Source organism: Scyliorhinus torazame, chromosome X, assembly GCF_047496885.1.
Source record: "Scyliorhinus torazame isolate Kashiwa2021f chromosome X, sScyTor2.1, whole genome shotgun sequence".
Lineage (NCBI taxonomy): Eukaryota > Metazoa > Chordata > Chondrichthyes > Carcharhiniformes > Scyliorhinidae > Scyliorhinus > Scyliorhinus torazame.
The window spans coordinates 21,224,179-21,250,902 of NC_092738.1; positions in this window are offsets into that span (position 1 = coordinate 21,224,179).

Below are 26,724 nucleotides of genomic sequence, written 5' to 3' on the forward strand. Positions count from 1 at the left end.
CCATGAATTTCACACACACGGTGCAGTTACTCCTGAATTTCACGCACACGGTGCTGTTACTCCTGAACTTCACACACACGGTGCTGTTACTCCTGAATTTCACACACAAGGTGCAGTTACTCCTGAATTTCACACACACGGTGCTGTTACTCTTGAGTTTGACACACACGGTGCTGTTACTCCTGAATTTCACACACAGTGCAGTTACTCCTGAATTTCACACACACACGCTGCTGTTACTCTTGAGTTTCACACACACGGTGCTGTTACTCCTGAACTTCACACATGGAGCTGTTACTCCTGAATTTCACACACACGGTGCTGTTACTCCTGAATTTCACACACACGGAGCTGTTGCTCCTGAATTTCACACACACGCTGCTGTTACTCCTGAATTTCACACACACGTGCTGTTACTCCTGAATTTCACACACACGGTGCTGTAACTCCTGAATTTCACACACACGGTGCTGTTACTCCTGAATTTCACACACACGGGGCTGTTACTCCTGAATTTCACACACACGGTGCTGTCACTCCTGAATTTCGCACACACGTTGCTGTTACTCCGGAATTTCACACACACGGTGCTGTTACTCCTGACTTTCACACACACGGAGCTGTTACTCCTGAATTTCACACACGGTGCTGTTACTCCTGAATTTAACACACAGGGTGCTGTCAATCCTGAATTAACTCACACGGAGCTGTTACTCCTGCATTTCACACACAAGGAGCTGTTACTCCTGAATTTCACTCACACGGTGCTGTCACTCCTGAATTAACTCACACGGAGCTGTTACTCCTGAATTTCACACACACGGTGCTGTTACTCCTGAGTTTCACACACAGGGTGCTGTCACTCCTGAATTAACTCACACGGAGCTGTTACTCCTGAATTTCACACTCACGGTGCTGTTACTCCTGAATTTCACACACACGGAGCTGTTACTCCTGAATTTCACAAACACGGTGCTGTTACTTCTGAATTTCACACACAGGGTGTGTCACTCCTGAATTAACTCACACGGAGCTGTTACACCTGAATTTCACACACACGGTGCTGTTACTCCTGAATTTCACGCACACGGAGCTGTTACTCCTGAAGTTCACACACACGGTGCTGTTACTCCTGAATTTCACACACAGGGTGCTGTCAGTCCTGAATTAAATCACACGGAGCTGTTACTCCTGAATTTCACACACACGGAGCTGTTACTCCTGAATTTCAAACACACTGTGCTGTTACTCCTGAATTTCACACACACACGGTGCTGTTACTCCTGAATTTCACACACACGGTGCTTCTCCTCATTACTTTCACACACACATGGTGCTGTTACGCCTGAATTGCACACACGGTGCTGTTACTCCTGAATTTCACACACACGGTGCTGTTACTCCTGAATTTCACACACACGGTGCTGTTACACCATGAATTTCACACACACGGTGCTGTTACTCCTGAATTTCACACACAAGGTGCAGTTACTCCTGAATTTCACACACAAGGTGCAGTTACTCCTGAATTTCATACACACGGTGATGTTACACCATGAATTTCACACACACGGTGCTGTTACTCCAGAATTTCACACACACGGTGCTGTTACTCCTGAATTACACACACACGTGCTGTTACTCCTGAATTTCACACACGGTGCTGTTACTCCTGAATTTCACACACACGGTGCTGTTACTCTTGAGTTTCACACACACGGTGCTGTTACTCCTGAATTTCACACACGGTGCTGTTACTCCTGATTTTCACACACGGTGCTGTTACTCCTGAATTTCACACACACGGTGCTGTTACTCCTGAATTTCACACACACACGGTGCTGTTACTCCTGAATTTCACACACACGGTGCTTTTACTCCTGACTTTCACACACACGGAGCTGTTAATCCTGAATTTCACACACGGTGCTGTTACTCCTGAATTTAACACACAGGGTGCTGTCAATCCTGAATTAACTCACACGGAGCTGTTACTCCTGCATTTCACACACACGGAGCTGTTACTCCTGAATTTCACTCACACGGTGCTGTCACTCCTGAATTAACTCACACGGAGCTGTTACTCCTGAATTTCACACACACGGTGCTGTTACTCCTGAGTTTCACACACAGGGTGCTGTCACTCCTGAATTAACTCACACGGAGCTGTTACTCCTGAATTTCACACTCACGGTGCTGTTACTCCTGAATTTCACACACACGGAGCTGTTACTCCTGAATTTCACAAACACGGTGCTGTTACTTCTGAATTTCACACACAGGGTGTGTCACTCCTGAATTAACTCACACGGAGCTGTTACACCTGAATTTCACACACACGGTGCTGTTACTCCTGAATTTCACGCACACGGAGCTGTTACTCCTGAAGTTCACACACACGGTGCTGTTACTCCTGAATTTCACACACAGGGTGCTGTCAGTCCTGAATTAAATCACACGGAGCTGTTACTCCTGAATTTCACACACACGGAGCTGTTACTCCTGAATTTCACACACACGGTGCTGTTACTCCTGAATTTCACACACACGGTGCTGTTACTCCTGAATTTCACATACACGGTGCTTTTACTCCTGAATTTCACACGCACGGTGCTGTTTCACCTGAATTTCACACGCACGGTGTTATTCCTCCTGAATTTCACACACACGCGGTGCTGTTACTCCTCAATTTCACACACACGGTGATGTTTCACCTGAATTTCACACACACGGTGCTGTTACTCCTGAATTTCACACACACGGTGCTGTTACTCCAGAATTTCACATACACGGTGCTGTTAGTCCTCAATTTCACACACACGGTGCTGTTACTCCTGAATTACACACACACGTGCTGTTACTCCTGAATTTCACACACGGTGCTGTTACTCCTGAATTTCACACACACGGTGCTGTTACTCTTGAGTTTCACACACACGGTGCTGTTACTCCTGAATTTCACACACGGTGCTGTTACTCCTGATTTTCACACACGGTGCTGTTACTCCTGAATTTCACACACACGGTGCTGTTACTCCTGAATTTCACACACACACGGTGCTGTTACTCCTGAATTTCACACACACGGTGCTTTTACTCCTGACTTTCACACACACGGAGCTGTTACTCCTGAATTTCACACACGGTGCTGTTACTCCTGAATTTAACACACAGGGTGCTGTCAATCCTGAATTAACTCACACGGAGCTGTTACTCCTGCATTTCACACACACGGAGCTGTTACTCCTGAATTTCACTCACACGGTGCTGTCACTCCTGAATTAACTCACACGGAGCTGTTACTCCTGAATTTCACACACACGGTGCTGTTACTCCTGAGTTTCACACACAGGGTGCTGTCACTCCTGAATTAACTCACACGGAGCTGTTACTCCTGAATTTCACACTCACGGTGCTGTTACTCCTGAATTTCACACACACGGAGCTGTTACTCCTGAATTTCACAAACACGGTGCTGTTACTTCTGAATTTCACACACAGGGTGTGTCACTCCTGAATTAACTCACACGGAGCTGTTACACCTGAATTTCACACACACGGTGCTGTTACTCCTGAATTTCACGCACACGGAGCTGTTACTCCTGAAGTTCACACACACGGTGCTGTTACTCCTGAATTTCACACACAGGGTGCTGTCAGTCCTGAATTAAATCACACGGAGCTGTTACTCCTGAATTTCACACACACGGAGCTGTTACTCCTGAATTTCACACACACGGTGCTGTTACTCCTGAATTTCACACACACGGTGCTGTTACTCCTGAATTTCACATACACGGTGCTTTTACTCCTGAATTTCACACGCACGGTGCTGTTTCACCTGAATTTCACACGCACGGTGTTATTCCTCCTGAATTTCACACACACGCGGTGCTGTTACTCCTCAATTTCACACACACGGTGATGTTTCACCTGAATTTCACACACACGGTGCTGTTACTCCTGAATTTCACACACACGGTGCTGTTACTCCAGAATTTCACATACACGGTGCTGTTAGTCCTCAATTTCACACACACGGTGCTGTTACACCATGAATTTCACACATGGTGCTGTTACTCCTGAATTTCACACACACGGTTCTGTTACTCCTGAATTTCACACACGGTGCTGTTACTCCTAAATTTTGCACCCACGGTGCAGTTACTCCTGAATTTTACACACAAGGTGCTGTTACTCCTCAATTTCACACACACGGTGCTGTTATTTCTGAAGTTCACACACACGATGCTGTTACTCCTGAATTTCGCACACACGGTGCTGTTACTCCTGAATTTCACACACACGGTGCTGTTACTCCTGAATTTCACACACACGGTGCTGTTACTCCTGAATTTAACACACACGGTGCTGTTACACCATGAATTTCACACACACGGTGCAGTTACTCCTGAATTTCACGCACACGGTGCTGTTACTCCTGAACTTCACACACACGGTGCTGTTACTCCTGAATTTCACACACAAGGTGCAGTTACTCCTGAATTTCACACACACGGTGCTGTTACTCTTGAGTTTGACACACACGGTGCTGTTACTCCTGAATTTCACACACAGTGCAGTTACTCCTGAATTTCACACACACACGCTGCTGTTACTCTTGAGTTTCACACACACGGTGCTGTTACTCCTGAACTTCACACATGGAGCTGTTACTCCTGAATTTCACACACACGGTTCTGTTACTCCTGAATTTCACACACGGTGCTGTTACTCCTAAATTTCGCACACACGGGGCAGTTACTCCTGAATTTCACACACAAGGTGCTGTTATTCCTGAATTTCACACACACGGTGCTGTTACTCCTGAATTTCACACACACGGTGCTGTTACTCCTGAATTTCGCACACACGGTGCTGTTACTCCTGAATTTCACACAAACGGTGCTGTTACTCCTGAATTGCACACACACGGTGCTGTTACTCCTGAATTTCACACATGGTGCTGTTACTCCTGAATTTCAAACTCACGGTGCTGTTACTCCTGAATTTCACACACACACGGTGCTGTTACTCCTGAATTTCACACACACGGTGCTTCTCCTCATGACTTTCACACACACATGGTGCTGTTACGCCTGAATTGCACACACGGTGCTGTTACGCCTGAATTTCACACATGGTGCTGTTACTCCTGAATTTCAAACACACTGTGCTGTTACTCCTGAATTTCACACACACACGGTGCTGTTACTCCTGAATTTCACACACACGGTGCTTCTCCTCATTACTTTCACACACACATGGTGCTGTTACGCCTGAATTGCACACACGGTGCTGTTACTCCTGAATTTCACACACACGGTGCTGTTACTCCTGAATTTCACACACACGGTGCTGTTACACCATGAATTTCACACACACGGTGCTGTTACTCCTGAATTTCACACACAAGGTGCAGTTACTCCTGAATTTCACACACAAGGTGCAGTTACTCCTGAATTTCATACACACGGTGATGTTACACCATGAATTTCACACACACGGTGCTGTTACTCCAGAATTTCACACACACGGTGCTGTTACTCCTGAATTACACACACACGTGCTGTTACTCCTGAATTTCACACACGGTGCTGTTACTCCTGAATTTCACACACACGGTGCTGTTACTCTTGAGTTTCACACACACGGTGCTGTTACTCCTGAATTTCACACACGGTGCTGTTACTCCTGATTTTCACACACGGTGCTGTTACTCCTGAATTTCACACACACGGTGCTGTTACTCCTGAATTTCACACACACACGGTGCTGTTACTCCTGAATTTCACACACACGGTGCTTTTACTCCTGACTTTCACACACACGGAGCTGTTACTCCTGAATTTCACACACGGTGCTGTTACTCCTGAATTTAACACACAGGGTGCTGTCAATCCTGAATTAACTCACACGGAGCTGTTACTCCTGCATTTCACACACACGGAGCTGTTACTCCTGAATTTCACTCACACGGTGCTGTCACTCCTGAATTAACTCACACGGAGCTGTTACTCCTGAATTTCACACACACGGTGCTGTTACTCCTGAGTTTCACACACAGGGTGCTGTCACTCCTGAATTAACTCACACGGAGCTGTTACTCCTGAATTTCACACTCACGGTGCTGTTACTCCTGAATTTCACGCACACGGAGCTGTTACTCCTGAAGTTCACACACACGGTGCTGTTACTCCTGAATTTCACACACAGGGTGCTGTCAGTCCTGAATTAAATCACACGGAGCTGTTACTCCTGAATTTCACACACACGGAGCTGTTACTCCTGAATTTCACACACACGGAGCTGTTACTCCTGAATTTCACACACACGGTGCTGTTACTCCTGAATTTCACACACACGGTGCTGTTACTCCTGAATTTCACATACACGGTGCTTTTACTCCTGAATTTCACACGCACGGTGCTGTTTCACCTGAATTTCACACGCACGGTGTTATTCCTCCTGAATTTCACACACACGCGGTGCTGTTACTCCTCAATTTCACACACACGGTGCTGTTTCACCTGAATTTCACACACACGGTGCTGTTACTCCTGAATTTCACACACACGGTGCTGTTACTCCAGAATTTCACATACACGGTGCTGTTAGTCCTCAATTTCACACACACGGTGCTGTTACACCATGAATTTCACACATGGTGCTGTTACTCCTGAATTTCACACACACGGTTCTGTTACTCCTGAATTTCACACACGGTGCTGTTACTCCTAAATTTTGCACCCACGGTGCAGTTACTCCTGAATTTTACACACAAGGTGCTGTTACTCCTCAATTTCACACACACGGTGCTGTTATTTCTGAAGTTCACACACACGATGCTGTTACTCCTGAATTTCGCACACACGGTGCTGTTACTCCTGAATTTCACACACACGGTGCTGTTACTCCTGAATTTCACACACACGGTGCTGTTACTCCTGAATTTAACACACACGGTGCTGTTACACCATGAATTTCACACACACGGTGCAGTTACTCCTGAATTTCACGCACACGGTGCTGTTACTCCTGAACTTCACACACACGGTGCTGTTACTCCTGAATTTCACACACAAGGTGCAGTTACTCCTGAATTTCACACACACGGTGCTGTTACTCTTGAGTTTGACACACACGGTGCTGTTACTCCTGAATTTCACACACAGTGCAGTTACTCCTGAATTTCACACACACACGCTGCTGTTACTCTTGAGTTTCACACACACGGTGCTGTTACTCCTGAACTTCACAGATGGAGCTGTTACTCCTGAATTTCACACACACGGTTCTGTTACTCCTGAATTTCACACACGGTGCTGTTACTCCTAAATTTCGCACACACGGGGCAGTTACTCCTGAATTTCACACACAAGGTGCTGTTATTCCTGAATTTCACACACACGGTGCTGTTACTCCTGAATTTCACACACACGGTGCTGTTACTCCTGAATTTCGCACACACGGTGCTGTTACTCCTGAATTTCACACAAACGGTGCTGTTACTCCTGAATTGCACACACACGGTGCTGTTACTCCTGAATTTCACACATGGTGCTGTTACTCCTGAATTTCAAACTCACGGTGCTGTTACTCCTTAATTTCACACACACACGGTGCTGTTACTCCTGAATTTCACACACACGGTGCTTCTCCTCATGACTTTCACACACACATGGTGCTGTTACGCCTGAATTGCACACACGGTGCTGTTACGCCTGAATTTCACACATGGTGCTGTTACTCCTGAATTTCAAACACACTGTGCTGTTACTCCTGAATTTCACACACACACGGTGCTGTTACTCCTGAATTTCACACACACGGTGCTTCTCCTCATGACTTTCACACACACATGGTGCTGTTACGCCTGAATTGCACACACGGTGCTGTTACTCCTGAATTTCACACACACGGTGCTGTTACTCCTGAATTTCACACACACGGTGCTGTTACACCATGAATTTCACACACACGGTGCTGTTACTCCTGAATTTCATAAACAAGGTGCAGTTACTCCTGAATTTCACACACAAGGTGCAGTTACTCCTGAATTTCATACACACGGTGATGTTACACCATGAATTTCACGCACACGGTGCTGTTACTCCAGAATTTCACACACACGGTGCTGTTACTCCTGAATTACACACACACGTGCTGTTACTCCTGAATTTCACACACGGTGCTGTTACTCCTGAATTTCACACACACGGTGCTGTTACTCTTGAGTTTCACACACACGGTGCTGTTACTCCTGAATTTCACACACGGTGCTGTTACTCCTGATTTTCACACACGGTGCTGTTACTCCTGAATTTCACACACACGGTGCTGTTACTCCTGAATTTCACACACACACGGTGCTGTTACTCCTGAATTTCACACACACGGTGCTTTTACTCCTGACTTTCACACACACACAGTGCTGTTACTCCTGAATTTCACACACACGGTGCTTCTACCCCTGACTTTCACACACACACGGTGTTGTTACTCCTGAACTTCACACGCTGGGTGCTGTTACTCCTGAATTTCACATGCAGGGTGCTGTTACTCCTGAATTTCACACGCACGGTGCTGTTTCACCTGAATTTCACACGCACGATGTTATTCCTCCTGAATTTCACACACACGGTGCTGTTACTCCTGAATTTCACACATACGGTGCAGTTACTCCTGAATTTCACACACACGGTGCTGTTACTCGTGAATTTCACACACACGGTGCTGTTTCACCTGAATTTCACACGAACGGTGTTATTCCTCCTGAATTTCACACACACGGTGCTGTTACTCCGGAATTTCACACACATGGTGCAGTTACTCCTGAATTTCACACACACGGTGCAGTTACTCCTGAATATCACACACACGGTGCTGTTTCACCTGAATTTCACACACACGGTGCTGTTCCTCCTGAATTTCACACACACGGTGCAGTTACTCCTGAATTTCACACACTGTGCTGTTACTCCTGAATTTCACACACACGGTGCTGTTACTCCTGAATTTCACACACACGGTTCTGTTACTCTTGAATTTCACACACACGGTGCTGTTACTCCTAAATCTCTCACACACGGTGCTGTTACTCCTGAATTTCACACACACGGAGCTGTTACTCCTGAATTTCACACACACGGTGCTGTCACTCCTGAATTTCACACACACGGTGCTGTTACTCCTGAATTTTACACGCACGGTGCTGTTACTCCTGAATTTCACACACACGGTGCTGTCACTCCTGAATTTCACACACACGGTGCTGTTACTCCTGATTTTCACACACACGGAGCTGTTACTCCTGAATTTCACACACACGCTGCTGTTACTCCTGAATTTCACACACACGGTGCTGTTACTCCTGAATTTCACACACACGGTGCTGTAACTCCTGAATTTCACACACACGGTGCTGTTACTCCTGAATTTCACACACACGGTGCTGTCCCTCCTGAATTTCACACACACGGTGCTGTTACTCCTGAATTTCACACACACGGGGCTGTTACTCCTGAATTTCACACACACGGTGCTGTCACTCCTGAATTTCGCACACACGGTGCTGTTACTCCGGAATTTCACACACACGGTGCTGTTACTCCTGACTTTCACACACACGGAGCTGTTACTCCTGAATTTCACACACGGTGCTGTTACTCCTGAATTTCACACACAGGGTGCTGTCACTCCTGAATTAACTCACACGGAGCTGTTACTCCTGAATTTTACACACACGGAGCTGTTACTCCTGAATTTCACTCACACGGTGCTGTCACTCCTGAATTAAGTCACACGGAGCTGTTACTCCTGAATTTCACACACACGGTGCTGTTACTCCTGAGTTTCACACACAGGGTGCTGTCACTCCTGAATTAACTCACACGGAGCTGTCACTCCTGAATTTCACACACACGGTGCTGTTACTCCTGAATTTCACACACACGGTGCTGTCGCTCCTGAATTTCACACACACGGTGCTGTTACTCCTGAATTTCACACACACGGGGCTGTTACTCCTGAATTTCACACACACGGTGCTGTCACTCCTGAATTTCGCACACACGGTGCTGTTACTCCAGAATTTCACACACACGGTGCTGTTATTCCTGAATTTCACACACACGATGCTGTTACTCCTGAATTTCGCACACACGGTGCTGTTACTCCTGAATTTCACACACACGGTGCAGTTACTCCTGAATTTCACACACACGGTGCTGTTACTCCTGAATTTTACACACACGGTGCTGTTACACCATGAATTTCACACACACGGTGCAGTTACTCCTGAATTTCACGCACACATGGTGCTGTTACGCCTGAATTGCACACACGGTGCTGTTACTCCTGAATTTCACACATGGGGCTGTTACTCCTGAATTTCAAACACACGGTGCTGTTACTCCTGAATTTCACACACACACGGTGCTGTTACTCCTGAATTTCACACACACGGTGCTTCTCCTCATGACTTTCACACACACATGGTGCTGTTACGCCTGAATTGCACACTCGGTGCTGTTACTCCTGAATTTCACACACACGGTGCTGTTACTCCTGAATTTCACACACACGGTGCTGTTACTCCTGAATGTCACACACAAGGTGCTGTTACTCCTGAATTTCACACACTGTGCTGTTACTCCTGAATTTCACACACACGGTTCTGTTACTCTTGAATTTCACACACACGGTGCTGTTACTCCTAAATCTCTCACACACGGTGCTGTTACTCCTGAATTTCACACACACGGAGCTGTTACTCCTGAATTTCACACACACGCTGCTGTTACTCCTGAATTTCACACACACGTGCTGTTACTCCTGAATTTCACACACACGGTGCTGTAACTCCTGAATTTCACACACACGGTGCTGTTACTCCTGAGTTTCACACACAGGGTGCTGTCACTCCTGAATTAACTCACACGGAGCTGTCACTCCTGAATTTCACACACACGGTGCTGTTACTCCTGAATTTCACACACACGGTGCTGTCCCTCCTGAATTTCACACACACGGTGCTGTTACTCCTGAATTTCACACACACGGGGCTGTTACTCCTGAATTTCACACACACACGGTGCTGTTACTCCTGAATTTCACACACACGGTGCTTTTACTCCTGACTTTCACACACACGGAGCTGTTACTCCTGAATTTCACACACGGTGCTGTTACTCCTGAATTTAACACACAGGGTGCTGTCAATCCTGAATTAACTCACACGGAGCTGTTACTCCTGCATTTCACACACACGGAGCTGTTACTCCTGAATTTCACTCACACGGTGCTGTCACTCCTGAATTAACTCACACGGAGCTGTTACTCCTGAATTTCACACACACGGTGCTGTTACTCCTGAGTTTCACACACAGGGTGCTGTCACTCCTGAATTAACTCACACGGAGCTGTTACTCCTGAATTTCACACTCACGGTGCTGTTACTCCTGAATTTCACGCACACGGAGCTGTTACTCCTGAAGTTCACACACACGGTGCTGTTACTCCTGAATTTCACACACAGGGTGCTGTCAGTCCTGAATTAAATCACACGGAGCTGTTACTCCTGAATTTCACACACACGGAGCTGTTACTCCTGAATTTCACACACACGGAGCTGTTACTCCTGAATTTCACACACACGGTGCTGTTACTCCTGAATTTCACACACACGGTGCTGTTACTCCTGAATTTCACATACACGGTGCTTTTACTCCTGAATTTCACACGCACGGTGCTGTTTCACCTGAATTTCACACGCACGGTGTTATTCCTCCTGAATTTCACACACACGCGGTGCTGTTACTCCTCAATTTCACACACACGGTGCTGTTTCACCTGAATTTCACACACACGGTGCTGTTACTCCTGAATTTCACACACACGGTGCTGTTACTCCAGAATTTCACATACACGGTGCTGTTAGTCCTCAATTTCACACACACGGTGCTGTTACACCATGAATTTCACACATGGTGCTGTTACTCCTGAATTTCACACACACGGTTCTGTTACTCCTGAATTTCACACACGGTGCTGTTACTCCTAAATTTTGCACCCACGGTGCAGTTACTCCTGAATTTTACACACAAGGTGCTGTTACTCCTCAATTTCACACACACGGTGCTGTTATTTCTGAAGTTCACACACACGATGCTGTTACTCCTGAATTTCGCACACACGGTGCTGTTACTCCTGAATTTCACACACACGGTGCTGTTACTCCTGAATTTCACACACACGGTGCTGTTACTCCTGAATTTAACACACACGGTGCTGTTACACCATGAATTTCACACACACGGTGCAGTTACTCCTGAATTTCACGCACACGGTGCTGTTACTCCTGAACTTCACACACACGGTGCTGTTACTCCTGAATTTCACACACAAGGTGCAGTTACTCCTGAATTTCACACACACGGTGCTGTTACTCTTGAGTTTGACACACACGGTGCTGTTACTCCTGAATTTCACACACAGTGCAGTTACTCCTGAATTTCACACACACACGCTGCTGTTACTCTTGAGTTTCACACACACGGTGCTGTTACTCCTGAACTTCACAGATGGAGCTGTTACTCCTGAATTTCACACACACGGTTCTGTTACTCCTGAATTTCACACACGGTGCTGTTACTCCTAAATTTCGCACACACGGGGCAGTTACTCCTGAATTTCACACACAAGGTGCTGTTATTCCTGAATTTCACACACACGGTGCTGTTACTCCTGAATTTCACACACACGGTGCTGTTACTCCTGAATTTCGCACACACGGTGCTGTTACTCCTGAATTTCACACAAACGGTGCTGTTACTCCTGAATTGCACACACACGGTGCTGTTACTCCTGAATTTCACACATGGTGCTGTTACTCCTGAATTTCAAACTCACGGTGCTGTTACTCCTTAATTTCACACACACACGGTGCTGTTACTCCTGAATTTCACACACACGGTGCTTCTCCTCATGACTTTCACACACACATGGTGCTGTTACGCCTGAATTGCACACACGGTGCTGTTACGCCTGAATTTCACACATGGTGCTGTTACTCCTGAATTTCAAACACACTGTGCTGTTACTCCTGAATTTCACACACACACGGTGCTGTTACTCCTGAATTTCACACACACGGTGCTTCTCCTCATGACTTTCACACACACATGGTGCTGTTACGCCTGAATTGCACACACGGTGCTGTTACTCCTGAATTTCACACACACGGTGCTGTTACTCCTGAATTTCACACACACGGTGCTGTTACACCATGAATTTCACACACACGGTGCTGTTACTCCTGAATTTCATAAACAAGGTGCAGTTACTCCTGAATTTCACACACAAGGTGCAGTTACTCCTGAATTTCATACACACGGTGATGTTACACCATGAATTTCACGCACACGGTGCTGTTACTCCAGAATTTCACACACACGGTGCTGTTACTCCTGAATTACACACACACGTGCTGTTACTCCTGAATTTCACACACGGTGCTGTTACTCCTGAATTTCACACACACGGTGCTGTTACTCTTGAGTTTCACACACACGGTGCTGTTACTCCTGAATTTCACACACGGTGCTGTTACTCCTGATTTTCACACACGGTGCTGTTACTCCTGAATTTCACACACACGGTGCTGTTACTCCTGAATTTCACACACACACGGTGCTGTTACTCCTGAATTTCACACACACGGTGCTTTTACTCCTGACTTTCACACACACACAGTGCTGTTACTCCTGAATTTCACACACACGGTGCTTCTACCCCTGACTTTCACACACACACGGTGTTGTTACTCCTGAACTTCACACGCTGGGTGCTGTTACTCCTGAATTTCACATGCAGGGTGCTGTTACTCCTGAATTTCACACGCACGGTGCTGTTTCACCTGAATTTCACACGCACGATGTTATTCCTCCTGAATTTCACACACACGGTGCTGTTACTCCTGAATTTCACACATACGGTGCAGTTACTCCTCAATTTCACACACACGGTGCTGTTACTCGTGAATTTCACACACACGGTGCTGTTTCACCTGAATTTCACACGAACGGTGTTATTCCTCCTGAATTTCACACACACGGTGCTGTTACTCCGGAATTTCACACACATGGTGCAGTTACTCCTGAATTTCACACACACGGTGCAGTTACTCCTGAATATCACACACACGGTGCTGTTTCACCTGAATTTCACACACACGGTGCTGTTCCTCCTGAATTTCACACACACGGTGCAGTTACTCCTGAATTTCACACACTGTGCTGTTACTCCTGAATTTCACACACACGGTGCTGTTACTCCTGAATTTCACACACACGGTTCTGTTACTCTTGAATTTCACACACACGGTGCTGTTACTCCTAAATCTCTCACACACGGTGCTGTTACTCCTGAATTTCACACACACGGAGCTGTTACTCCTGAATTTCACACACACGGTGCTGTCACTCCTGAATTTCACACACACGGTGCTGTTACTCCTGAATTTTACACGCACGGTGCTGTTACTCCTGAATTTCACACACACGGTGCTGTCACTCCTGAATTTCACACACACGGTGCTGTTACTCCTGATTTTCACACACACGGAGCTGTTACTCCTGAATTTCACACACACGCTGCTGTTACTCCTGAATTTCACACACACGGTGCTGTTACTCCTGAATTTCACACACACGGTGCTGTAACTCCTGAATTTCACACACACGGTGCTGTTACTCCTGAATTTCACACACACGGTGCTGTCCCTCCTGAATTTCACACACACGGTGCTGTTACTCCTGAATTTCACACACACGGGGCTGTTACTCCTGAATTTCACACACACGGTGCTGTCACTCCTGAATTTCGCACACACGGTGCTGTTACTCCGGAATTTCACACACACGGTGCTGTTACTCCTGACTTTCACACACACGGAGCTGTTACTCCTGAATTTCACACACGGTGCTGTTACTCCTGAATTTCACACACAGGGTGCTGTCACTCCTGAATTAACTCACACGGAGCTGTTACTCCTGAATTTTACACACACGGAGCTGTTACTCCTGAATTTCACTCACACGGTGCTGTCACTCCTGAATTAAGTCACACGGAGCTGTTACTCCTGAATTTCACACACACGGTGCTGTTACTCCTGAGTTTCACACACAGGGTGCTGTCACTCCTGAATTAACTCACACGGAGCTGTCACTCCTGAATTTCACACACACGGTGCTGTTACTCCTGAATTTCACACACACGGTGCTGTCGCTCCTGAATTTCACACACACGGTGCTGTTACTCCTGAATTTCACACACACGGGGCTGTTACTCCTGAATTTCACACACACGGTGCTGTCACTCCTGAATTTCGCACACACGGTGCTGTTACTCCAGAATTTCACACACACGGTGCTGTTATTCCTGAATTTCACACACACGATGCTGTTACTCCTGAATTTCGCACACACGGTGCTGTTACTCCTGAATTTCACACACACGGTGCAGTTACTCCTGAATTTCACACACACGGTGCTGTTACTCCTGAATTTTACACACACGGTGCTGTTACACCATGAATTTCACACACACGGTGCAGTTACTCCTGAATTTCACGCACACATGGTGCTGTTACGCCTGAATTGCACACACGGTGCTGTTACTCCTGAATTTCACACATGGGGCTGTTACTCCTGAATTTCAAACACACGGTGCTGTTACTCCTGAATTTCACACACACACGGTGCTGTTACTCCTGAATTTCACACACACGGTGCTTCTCCTCATGACTTTCACACACACATGGTGCTGTTACGCCTGAATTGCACACTCGGTGCTGTTACTCCTGAATTTCACACACACGGTGCTGTTACTCCTGAATTTCACACACACGGTGCTGTTACTCCTGAATGTCACACACAAGGTGCTGTTACTCCTGAATTTCACACACTGTGCTGTTACTCCTGAATTTCACACACACGGTTCTGTTACTCTTGAATTTCACACACACGGTGCTGTTACTCCTAAATCTCTCACACACGGTGCTGTTACTCCTGAATTTCACACACACGGAGCTGTTACTCCTGAATTTCACACACACGCTGCTGTTACTCCTGAATTTCACACACACGTGCTGTTACTCCTGAATTTCACACACACGGTGCTGTAACTCCTGAATTTCACACACACGGTGCTGTTACTCCTGAGTTTCACACACAGGGTGCTGTCACTCCTGAATTAACTCACACGGAGCTGTCACTCCTGAATTTCACACACACGGTGCTGTTACTCCTGAATTTCACACACACGGTGCTGTCCCTCCTGAATTTCACACACACGGTGCTGTTACTCCTGAATTTCACACACACGGGGCTGTTACTCCTGAATTTCACACACACGGTGCTGTCACTCCTGAATTTCGCACACACGGTGCTGTTACTCCAGAATTTCACACACACGGTGCTGTTATTCCTGAATTTCACACACACGATGCTGTTACTCCTGAATTTCGCACACACGGTGCTGTTACTCCTGAATTTCACACACACGGTGCAGTTACTCCTGAATTTCACACACACGGTGCTGTTACTCCTGAATTTAACACACACGGTGCTGTTACACCATGAATTTCACACACACGGTGCAGTTACTCCTGAATTTCACGCACACATCGTGCTGTTACGCCTGAATTGCACACACGGTGCTGTTACTCCTGAATTTCACACATGGGGCTGTTACTCCTGAATTTCAAACACACGGTGCTGTTACTCCTGAATTTCACACACACACGGTGCTGTTACTCCTGAATTTCACACACACGGTGCTTCTCCTCATGACTTTCACACACACATGGTGCTGTTACGCCTGAATTGCACACTCGGTGCTGTTACTCCTGAATTTCACACACACGGTGCTGTTACTCCTGAATTTCACACACACGGTGCTGTTACTCCTGAATGTCACACACAAGGTGCTGTTACTCCTGAATTTCACACACTGTGCTGTTACTCCTGAATTTCACACACACGGTTCTGTTACTCTTGAATTTCACACACACGGTGCTGTTACTCCTAAATCTCTCACACACGGTGCTGTTACACCTGAATTTCACACACACGGAGCTGTTACTCCTGAATTTCACACACACGGTGCTGTCACTCCTGAATTTCACACACACGGTGCTGTTACTCCTGAATTTTACACACACGGTGCTGTTACTCCTGAATTTCACACACACGGTGCTGTCACTCCTGAATTTCACACACACGGTGCTGTTACTCCTGAATTTCACACACACGGAGCTGTTACTCCTGAATTTCACACACACGCTGCTGTTACTCCTGAATTTCACACACACGTGCTGTTACTCCTGAATTTCACACACACGGTGCTGTAACTCCTGAATTTCACACACACGGTGCTGTTACTCCTGAATTTCACACACACGGGGCTGTTACTCCTGAATTTCACACACACGGTGCTGTCACTCCTGAATTTCGCACACACGGTGCTGTTACTCCGGAATTTCACACACACGGTGCTGTTACTCCTGACTTTCACACACACGGAGCTGTTACTCCTGAATTTCACACACGGTGCTGTTACTCCTGAATTTAACACACAGGGTGCTGTCAATCCTGAATTAACTCACACGGAGCTGTTACTCCTGCATTTCACACACACGGAGCTGTTACTCCTGAATTTCACTCACACGGTGCTGTCACTCCTGAATTAACTCACACGGAGCTGTTACTCCTGAATTTCACACACACGGTGCTGTTACTCCTGAGTTTCAGACACAGGGTGCTGTCACTCCTGAATTAACTCACACGGAGCTGTTACTCCTGAATTTCACACTCACGGTGCTGTTACTCCTGAATTTCACACACTCGGAGCTGTTACTCCTGAATTTCACAAACACGGTGCTGTTACTTCTGAATTTCACACACAGGGTGTGTCACTCCTAAATTAACTCACACGGAGCTGTTACACCTGAATTTCACACACACGGTGCTGTTACTCCTGAATTTCACGCACACGGATCTGTTACTCCTGAAGATCACACACACGGTGCTGTTACTCCTGAATTTCACACACAGGGTGCTGTCAGTCCTGAATTAAATCACACGGAGCTGTTACTCCTGAATTTCACACACACAGTGCTGTTACTCCTGAATTTCACACACACGGAGCTGTTACTCCTGAATTTCACACACACGGAGCTGTTACTCCTGAATTTCACACACACGGTGCTGTTACTCCTGAATTTCACACACACGGTGCTGTTACTCCTGAATTTCACACACAGGGTGCTGTCAGTCCTGAATTAAATCACACGGAGCTGTTACTCCTGAATTTCACACACACGGAGCTGTTACTCCTGAATTTCACACACACGGTGCTGTTACTCCTGAATTTCACACACAGGGTGCTGTCAGTCCTGAATTAAATCACACGGAGCTGTTACTCCTGAATTTCACACACACGGTGCTGTTACTCCTGAATTTCACACACACGGTGCTGTTACTCCTGAATTTCACATACACGGTGCTGTTACTCCTGAATTTCACACACACGGTGCTGTTTCACCTGAATTTCACACGCACGGTGTTATTCCTCCTGAATTTCACACACACGCGGTGCTGTTACTCCTCAATTTCACACACACGGTGCTGTTTCACCTGAATTTCACACACACGGTGCTGTTACTCCTGAATTTCACACACACGGTGCTGTTACTCCAGAATTTCACATACACGGTGCTGTTAGTCCTCAATTTCACACACACGGTGCTGTTACACCATGAATTTCACACATGGTGCTGTTACTCCTGAATTTCACACACACGGTTCTGTTACTCCTGAATTTCACACACTGTGCTGTTACTCCTGAATTTCACACACACGGTTCTGTTACTCTTGAATTTCACACACACGGTGCTGTTACTCCTAAATCTCTCACACACGGTGCTGTTACTCCTGAATTTCACACACACGGAGCTGTTACTCCTGAATTTCACACACACGGTGCTGTCACTCCTGAATTTCATACACACGGTGCTGTTACTCCTGAATTTTACACACACGGTGCTGTTACTCCTGAATTTCACACACACGGTGCTGTCACTCCTGAATTTCACACACACGGTGCTGTTACTCCTGAATTTCACACACACGGAGCTGTTACTCCTGAATTTCACACACACGCTGCTGTTACTCCTGAATTTCACACACACGTGCTGTTACTCCTGAATTTCACACACACGGTGCTGTAACTCCTGAATTTCACACACACGGTGCTGTTACTCCTGAATTTCACACACACGGGGCTGTTACTCCTGAATTTCACACACACGGTGCTGTCACTCCTGAATTTCGCACACACGGTGCTGTTACTCCGGAATTTCACACACACGGTGCTGTTACTCCTGACTTTCACACACACGGAGCTGTTACTCCTGAATTTCACACACGGTGCTGTTACTCCTGAATTTAACACACAGGGTGCTGTCAATCCTGAATTAACTCACACGGAGCTGTTACTCCTGCATTTCACACACACGGAGCTGTTACTCCTGAATTTCACTCACACGGTGCTGTCACTCCTGAATTAACTCACACGGAGCTGTTACTCCTGAATTTCACACACACGGTGCTGTTACTCCTGAGTTTCAGACACAGGGTGCTGTCACTCCTGAATTAACTCACACGGAGCTGTTACTCTTGAATTTCACACTCACGGTGCTGTTACTCCTGAATTTCACACACACGGAGCTGTTACTCCTGAATTTCACAAACACGGTGCTGTTACTTCTGAATTTCACACACAGGGTGTGTCACTCCTAAATTAACTCACACGGAGCTGTTACACCTGAATTTCACACACACGGTGCTGTTACTCCTGAATTTCACGCACACGGATCTGTTACTCCTGAAGATCACACACACGGTGCTGTTACTCCTGAATTTCACACACAGGGTGCTGTCAGTCCTGAATTAAATCACACGGAGCTGTTACTCCTGAATTTCACACACACGGAGCTGTTACTCCTGAATTTCACACACACGGTGCTGTTACTCCTGAATTTCACACACACGGTGCTGTTACTCCTGAATTTCACATACACGGTGCTGTTACTCCTGAATTTCACACACACGGTGCTGTTTCACCTGAATTTCACACGCACGGTGTTATTCCTCCTGAATTTCACACACACGCGGTGCTGTTACTCCTCAATTTCACACACACGGTGCTGTTTCACCTGAATTTCACACACACGGTGCTGTTACTCCTGAATTTCACACACACGGTGCTGTTACTCCAGAATTTCACATACACGGTGCTGTTGGTCCTCAATTTCACACACACGGTGCTGTTACACCATGAATTTCACACATGGTGCTGTTACTCCTGAATTTCACACACACGGTTCTGTTACTCCTGAATTTCACACACGGTGCTGTTACTCCTAAATTTCGCACCCACGGTGCAGTTACTCCTGAATTTTACACACAAGGTGCTGTTACTCCTCAATTTCACACACACGGTGCTGTTATTCCTGAAGTTCACACACACGATGCTGTTACTCCTGAATTTCGCACACACGGTGCTGTTACTCCTGAATTTCACACACACGGTGCTGTTACTCCTGAATTTCACACATACGGTGCTGTTACTCCTGAATTTAACACACACGGTGCTGTTACACCATGAATTTCACACACACGGTGCAGTTACTTCTGAATTTCACGCACACGGTGCTGTTACTCCTGAACTTCACACACACGGTGCTGTTACTCCTGAATTTCACAGACAAGGTGCAGTTACTCCTGAATTTCACACACACGGTGCTGTTACTCTTGAGTTTGACACACACGGTGCTGTTACTCCTGAATTTCACACACACACGCTGCTGTTACTCTTGAGTTTCACACACACGGTGCTGTTACTCCTGAACTTCACACATGGAGCTGTTACTCCTGAATTTCACACACACGGTTCTGTTACTCCTGAATTTCACACACGGTGCTGTTACTCCTAAATTTCGCACACACGGGGCAGTTACTCCTGAATTTCACACACAAGGTGCTGTTATTCCTGAATTTCACACACACGGTGCTGTTACTCCTGAATTTCACACACACGGTGCTGTTACTCCTGAATTTCGCACACACGGTGCTGTTACTCCTGAATTTCACACAAACGGTGCTGTTACTCCTGAATTGCACACACACGGTGCTGTTACTCCTGAATTTCACACATGGTGCTGTTACTCCTGAATTTCAAACTCACGGTGCTGTTACTCCTGAATTTCACACACACACGGTGCTGTTACTCCTGAATTTCACACACACGGTGCTTCTCCTCATGACTTTCACACACACATGGTGCTGTTATGCCTGAATTGCACACACGGTGCTGTTACGCCTGAATTTCACACATGGTGCTGTTACTCCTGAATTTCAAACACACGGTGCTGTTACTCCTGAATTTCACACACACGGTTCTGTTACTCCTGAATTTCACACACGGTGCTGTTACTCCTAAATTTCGCACCCACGGTGCAGTTACTCCTGAATTTTACACACAAGGTGCTGTTACTCCTCAATTTCACACACACGGTGCTGTTATTCCTGAAGTTCACACACACGATGCTGTTACTCCTGAATTTCGCACACACGGTGCTGTTACTCCTGAATTTCACACACACGGTGCTGTTACTCCTGAATTTCACACACACGGTGCTGTTACTCCTGAATTTAACACACACGGTGCTGTTACACCATGAATTTCACACACACGGTACAGTTACTCCTGAATTTCACGCACACGGTGCTGTTACTCCTGAACTTCACACACACGGTGCTGTTACTCCTGAATTTCACACACAAGGTGCAGTTACTCCAGAATTTCACACACACGGTGCTGTTACTCTTGAGTTTGACACACACGGTGCTGTTACTCCTGAATTTCACACACACACGCTGCTGTTACTCTTGAGTTTCACACACACGGTGCTGTTACTCCTGAACTTCACACATGGAGCTGTTACTCCTGAATTTCACACACACGGTTCTGTTACTCCTGAATTTCACACACGGTGCTGTTACTCCTAAATTTCGCACACACGGGGCAGTTACTCCTGAATTTCACACACAAGGTGCTGTTATTCCTGAATTTCACACACACGGTGCTGTTACTCCTGAATTTCACACACACGGTGCTGTTACTCCTGAATTTCGCACACACGGTGCTGTTACTCCTGAATTTCACACAAACGGTGCTGTTACTCCTGAATTGCACACACACGGTGCTGTTACTCCTGAATTTCACACATGGTGCTGTTACTCCTGAATTTCAAACTCACGGTGCTGTTACTCCTGAATTTCACACACACACGGTGCTGTTACTCCTGAATTTCACACACACGGTGCTTCTCCTCATGACTTTCACACACACATGGTGCTGTTACGCCTGAATTGCACACACGGTGCTGTTACTCCTGAATTTCAAACACACGGTGCTGTTACTCCTGAATTTCACACACACACGGTGCTGTTACTCCTGAATTTCACACACACGGTGCTTCTCCTCATGACTTTCACACACACATGGTGCTGTTACGCCTGAATTGCACACACGGTGCTGTTACTCCTGAATTTCAAACACACGGTGCTGTTACTCCTGAATTTCACACACACACGGTGCTGTTACTCCTGAATTTCACACACACGGTGCTTCTCCTCATGACTTTCACACACACATGGTGCTGTTACGCCTGAATTGCACACACGGTGCTGTTACTCCTGAATTTCACACACACGGTGCTGTTACTCCTGAATTTCACACACACACGGTGCTGTTACTGCTGAATTTCACACACACGGTGCTTCTCCTCATGACTTTCACACACACATGGTGCTGTTACGCCTGAATTGCACACACGGTGCTGTTACTCCTGAATTTCACACACACGGTGCTGTTACTCCTGAATTTCACACACACGGTGCTGTTACACCATGAATTTCACACACACGGTGCTGTTACTCCTGAATTTCACACACAAGGTGCAGTTACTCCTGAATTTCACACACAAGGTGCAGTTACTCCTGAATTTCATACACACGGTGATGTTACACCATGAATTTCACACACACGGTGCTGTTACTCCAGAATTTCACACACACGGTGCTGTTACTCCTGAATTACACACACACGTGCTGTTACTCCTGAATTTCACACACGGTGCTGTTACTCCTGAATTTCACACACACGGTGCTGTTACTCTTGAGTTTCACACACACGGTGCTGTTACTCCTGAATTTCACACACGGTGCTGTTACTCCTGATTTTCACACACGGTGCTGTTACTCCTGAATTTCACACACACGGTGCTGTTACTCCTGAATTTCACACACACACGGTGCTGTTACTCCTGAATTTCACACACACGGTGCTTTTACTCCTGACTTTCACACACACACGGTGCTGTTACTCCTGAATTTCACAGACACGGTGCTTCTACCCCTGACTTTCACACACACACGGTGCTGTTACTCCTGAATTTCACACGCTGGGTGCTGTTACTCCTGAATTTCACATGCAGGGTGCTGTTACTCCTGAATTTCACACGCACGGTGCTGTTTCACCTGAATTTCACACGCACGGTGTTATTCCTCCTGAATTACACACACACGGTGCTGTTACTCCTGAATTTCACACATACGGTGCAGTTACTCCTGAATTTCACACACACGGTGCTGTTACTCGTGAATTTCACACACACGGTGCTGTTTCACCTGAATTTCACACAAACGGTGTTATTCCTCCTGAATTTCACACACACGGTGCTGTTACTCCGGAATTTCACACACATGGTGCAGTTACTCCTGAATTTCACACACACGGTGCAGTTACTCCTGAATTTCACACACACGGTACTGTTTCACCTGAATTTCACACACACGGTGCTGTTACTCCTGAATTTCACACACACGGTGGAGTTACTCCTGAATTTCACACACACGGTGCAGTTACTCCTGAATTTCACACACACGGTACTGTTTCACCTGAATTTCACACACACGGTGCTGTTACTCCTGAATTTCACACACACGGTGGAGTTACTCCTGAATTTCACACACGCTGTGCTGTTACTCCTGAATTTCACACACACGGAGCTGTTACTCCTGAATTTCACACACACGGTGCTGTCACTCCTGAATTTCACACACACGGTGCTGTTACTCCTGAATTTTACACACACGGTGCTGTTACTCCTGAATTTCACACACACGGTGCTGTCACTCCTGAATTTCACACACAGGGTGCTGTTACTCCTGAATTTCACACACACGGAGCTGTTACTCCTGAATTTCACACACACGCTGCTGTTACTCCTGAATTTCACACACACTGTGCTGTTACTCCTGAATTTCACACACACGGTGCTGGAACTCCTGAATTTCACACACACGGTGCTGTTACTCCTGAATTTCACACACACGGTGCTGTCCCTCCTGAATTTCACACACACGGTGCTGTTACTCCTGAATTTCACACACGGTGCTGTTACTCCTGAATTTCACATACAGGGTGCTGTCACTCCTGAATTAACTCACACGGAGCTGTTACTCCTGAATTTCACACACACGGAGCTGTTACTCCTGAATTTCACTCACACGGTGCTGTCACTCCTGAATTAACTCACACGGAGCTGTTACTCCTGAATTTCACACACACGGTGCTGTTACTCCTGAGTTTCACACACAGGGTGCTGTCACTCCTGAATTAACTCACACGGAGCTGTTAGTCCTGAATTTCACACTCACGGTGCTGTTACTCCTGAATTTCACACACACGGAGCTGTTACTCCTGAATTTCACAAACACGGTGCTGCTACTTCTGAATTTCACACACAGGGTGTGTCACTCCTGAATTAACTCACACAAGGTGCAGTTACTCCTGAATTTCACACACAAGGTGCAGTTACTCCTGAATTTCATACACACGGTGATGTTACACCATGAATTTCACACACACGGTGCTGTTACTCCAGAATTTCACACACACGGTGCTGTTACTCCTGAATTACACACACACGTGCTGTTACTCCTGAATTTCACACACGGTGCTGTTACTCCTGAATTTCACACACACTGTGCTGTTACTCTTGAGTTTCACACACACGGTGCTGTTACTCCTGAATTTCACACACGGTGCTGTTACTCCTGATTTTCACACACGGTGCTGTTACTCCTGAATTTCACACACACGGTGCTGTTACTCCTGAATTTCACACACACACGGTGCTGTTACTCCTGAATTTCACACACACGGTGCTTTTACTCCTGACTTTCACACACACACGGTGCTGTTACTCCTGAATTTCACAGACACGGTGCTTCTACCCCTGACTTTCACACACACACGGTGCTGTTACTCCTGAATTTCACACGCTGGGTGCTGTTACTCCTGAATTTCACATGCAGGGTGCTGTTACTCCTGAATTTCACACACACGGTGCTGTTTCACCTGAATTTCACACGCACGGTGTTATTCCTCCTGAATTTCACACACACGGTGCTGTTACTCCTGAATTTCACACACACGGTGCTGTTACTCCGGAATTTCACACACATGGTGCAGTTACTCCTGAATTTCACACACACGGTGCAGTTACTCCTGAATTTCACACACACGGTACTGTTTCACCTGAATTTCACACACACGGTGCTGTTACTCCTGAATTTCACACACACGGTGGAGTTACTCCTGAATTTCACACACTGTGCTGTTACTCCTGAATTTCACACACACGGTGATGTTACTCCTGAATTTCACACACACGGTTCTGTTACTCTTGAATTTCACACACACGGTGCTGTTACTCCTAAATCTCTCACACACGGTGCTGTTACTCCTGAATTTCACACACACGGAGCTGTTACTCCTGAATTTCACACACACGGTGCTGTCACTCCTGAATTTCACACACACGGTGCTGTTACTCCTGAATTTTACACACACGGTGCTGTTACTCCTGAATTTCACACACACGGTGCTGTCACTCCTGAATTTCACACACAGGGTGCTGTTACTCCTGAATATCACACACACGGAGCTGTTACTACTGAATTTCACACACACGCTGCTGTTACTCCTGAATTTCACACACACTGTGCTGTTACTCCTGAATTTCACACACACGGTGCTGTAACTCCTGAATTTCACACACACGGTGCTGTTACTCCTGAATTTCACACACACGGTGCTGTCCCTCCTGAATTTCACACACACGGTGCTGTTACTCCTGAATTTCACACACACGGGGCTGTTACTCCTGAATTTCACACACACGGTGCTGTCACTCCTGAATTTCGCACACACGGTGCTGTTACTCCGGAATTTCACACACACGGTGCTGTTACTCCTGACTTTCACACACACGGAGCTGTTACTCCTGAATTTCACACACGGTGCTGTTACTCCTGAATTTCACATACAGGGTGCTGTCACTCCTGAATTAACTCACACGGAGCTGTTACTCCTGAATTTCACACACACGGAGCTGTTACTCCTGAATTTCACTCACACGGTGCTGTCACTCCTGAATTAACTCACACGGAGCTGTTACTCCTGAATTTCACACACACGGTGCTGTTACTCCTGAGTTTCACACACAGGGTGCTGTCACTCCTGAATTAA